Source organism: Peromyscus leucopus, chromosome 8a (genome assembly GCF_004664715.2).
Source record: "Peromyscus leucopus breed LL Stock chromosome 8a, UCI_PerLeu_2.1, whole genome shotgun sequence".
NCBI classification, from domain to species: Eukaryota; Metazoa; Chordata; class Mammalia; order Rodentia; family Cricetidae; genus Peromyscus; species Peromyscus leucopus.
Genome location: NC_051085.1, coordinates 5,932,854 through 5,936,268, shown reverse-complemented (window position 1 = coordinate 5,936,268; position 3,415 = coordinate 5,932,854).

Sequence of the window (3,415 nt, the reverse complement as noted above, 5' to 3'; positions counted from 1 at the left end):
TGCAACAACCAGTCTTAGGAAAAATCCCAGAGGCTTAAAACAAGCAAGATTTGTTTTCTAGCTCCAACAAAGTCAGCTAAGTGTCATGGTGGATCTCTTTAGCAATTATCCTCTGTGCAATGGCTTGGGATGCACATCACATTTATACATGCTTTCACAGTCACTATAGAGAAGATGGGGGCCTGGAGAATTCCCATGGCAGGAACATATACATTGTCTAGAGTTAGTCACAGAGATCTGCCCGACCTATAGGGAAGCCAGGAAGTTTAATCCATCCAAGTCGTCCAGAAGACAGGAGAAGCAGAGGCAAGTATCTAGTGTTTGTATCACAAACATCATCAGTTCACTGAAATGTAGTTGTTAGGATCCACCAGTGTAAACGTTAGGACTCTTTTCTATCTAGACCAAATGTACAGTGATGGCCTTTCTGATTAAAATATGCTTCAGAACTCATGATTACGTCCAACTGCAAAGAAGAAAATTGTAGAATGAATTTAAAGAAGAGTTGTAGAAACAGCATAATTCTAGTTAACGTGGAGCTTTAACCATGGACAACAGAGGGGTTCTCAGGAGTCTGAGACCTGAAGTTATACAGACACGCTGCTCCTTTGTGGGTTTTGTTGTTGTTTGCTTTTTGTTTTTGTTTTCTTGAGGATGGGTACCTGTTTGGGTTTATTGCTTATTTATTCATTAACGCAATAAATATGTGTGGAAGGCCCAGCACTGTTTCTGGGTGCTTGGCAGCAGCAAACATAACTTGACAGGTTTTCACATCTCACAACGTGTTTGTTTTTTGTGACAGTCTTGCTTTGTAGCCTAGGCTGACCTTGGACTTGAGATTCCCTTCCTCAGCCTCCCCAAGGCTGGAATTATAAGTGTGTTACACCATATCCAAGTGTGTGACACTATGTCCAAGTGTGTGACACCAAGTCCAAGTGTGTGACACCAAGTCCAAGTGTGACATCATGTCCAAGTGTGTGACACCATGTCCAAGTGTGTGACACCATGTCCAAGTGTGTGACACTATGTCCAAGTGTGTGACACCATGTCCAAGTGTGTAACACCATATCCAAGTGTGTGACACCATATCCAAGTGTGTGACACCATGTCCAAGTGTGTAACACCATGTCCAAGTGTGTGACACCATGTCCAAGTGTGTGACACCATATCCAAGTGTGTGACACCATATCCAAGTGTGTGACACCATATCCAAGTGTGTGACACTATGTCCAACCCTCACAGACTTTAGAGTCTGAAAGTAAAGAGCAACCAAGGTAACAAAGCATATGGTGTTATTTTATTGTTTATTTAGTTGGTTGGTTAGTTAGTTAGTTAGTTAGTTAGCTAGTTAGTTTTGAGACTGGATTTTTTTTCTCAGTTTGGTAGCTCAGGCTGGCCTAGAACTATGTCATCTAAACTGTCCTGTAACTTGTAGCAATCCTCCTGCATCAGCCTCTTAGATGCTGGGGTTACAGCCACCACGCTCAACTTTTAAAAAGAACTTAGAAAATGTGGTGGTGGTAAGTCTACTTTAGCTAAAACACGAAGGGCTCTGAGAGGAAATTTTGGACTTGTAACAGGAAAAACGAGAAGAGCTGGCCATGCGGAGATCCTAGACTCCGGGAGAAAGCATTGTGGGCAGAATTTTAGAAGAGCAGAAGCACAGCTGCTCAGCGGTGCTGAGGACTTGAAGGTGGCTGTGGTGAGGTCAAGACTTTGATATATTGAGAAGTGTTTCATTTGTTTCAACCTTCCTAATGCTGTGACCCTTGAATACAGTTCCTCATGTTGCAGTGACCCCCAACCAGAAAATTATTTCATTGTTACTTCAAAACTGTAATTTTGTTATGGATCATAATAGAGATATCTGACATGTGACCCCTACAAAGGGGGTATTTGACCCCAGAGGGGTTGTGACCCACAGGTTGAGAACCACTGAGCTAGATGAAGGCGGTAAGAAGAAAGGAATATCTAACAAGATTGTAGGGGCCTGCAGTCATGGCAAAGGGAAAAGACTTGAAAAGTGGGGTGGACAGATGCATGTAGAAAGACATTCAACTGTGCCTGGGGAGGCCCAAGTTCCTTCCAGTTCTACCATGTGTGCAGGCCCCCTGGCCATGATAAGCTTTGCCATTAAACACCGAGATAGCCCAGCACCCTTGAGTGGAATCCCCTCCCGCTTCTGCTCCAGGAACGCTTCCTATCCTTGGCCCTACCAGCTGAAGACTAGCCCAACCAGAAGAACAGGGGTGGTTTTCCTTCCATGACAGGCACATAAATTCTCCGGTTCCTATCAGCTTCCTGTGAACCTGAGGCACTTCCAGTAGAATGAGGGACCCCATCTTTATGGGGGGCCCTGAATTTGGTATCCTAGTTTACTGGTCAAGTCTTCATTTGTGGACTGAGCATTGTAACTTATATTTTAGAATGTTGCTGAGATGACTCATACTATGTATTGCAATGACCTGGAAGTAACCTACAGCCTTTTATGTACAAAAGTGCAATTTTTTTATTTTTCAGAAGTGCTCTTCTAAAAACCATTGTTTCACTAAGGCCTTCAGTTTACTTGTGCATACTAATGTAGTTATCACCAACTGAAGGAAACCGACACATGAGGAACAATCGCCTACGTAATAAAAACATTCTTCATTTTCAAATTGATGGACAATACTGTCCCTCTGGACAGTAACTTGTTAACATGTATTAATTTTAATTTGCAAAGATGGGAATCTCAATACACTTTTGAGAATACTGTAGTCGTTCCCATCTGAGGCAAGCATGCTAGGGCCTGTAAACTCAAGGACAATGTCATTTTGGAGTTATGACTTTTAATTCTTACTCATCAAGGCAGAAATCAAAGCCCAGTATTTATTTACTCCAAATGTCCCTGTGAAACACACACACACACACACACACACACACACACACACACACACACCATAGTTAAGCTCAGCTATCAAAGCACACATCTGAATAGAATGGCTTTATGTGTAGTAAGCCTGGGGAAGCATAAGAAGCCCACCCAGATGAGAACAAAGGATATTTATTTAGAGTGAGGGAGACAGCCACCATGGCTGGCACTTGGCAGAGAGTCAAAGGCAGGCATGAGAGTGGGAAGGGGAAGAGAAAAGGGGCTCCAGGTGTGTTCAGCCTGGAGGCTGCTGACGTGGAAAAGCTACAGGCAAGCTAACTGAAGAAGCAGCTGCGTAGAAGCAAGGTATCCTCCACGATCGCTTTAGGGAGGATAATATTTGGCCTTTTCTGGTTAGCTGTGAGTTGGAAGGGAATTGGTAAGGGATTGGAAAGCTGCCGGGCATTGACCAAGTCTGAACCTTCCTCCTGGCAGCCAGAGATGCTGGTTTGGCTGCTCTGGCTTTTGCAGCAGCCTGACAGTCTGACTTCTGTTGCCATATGT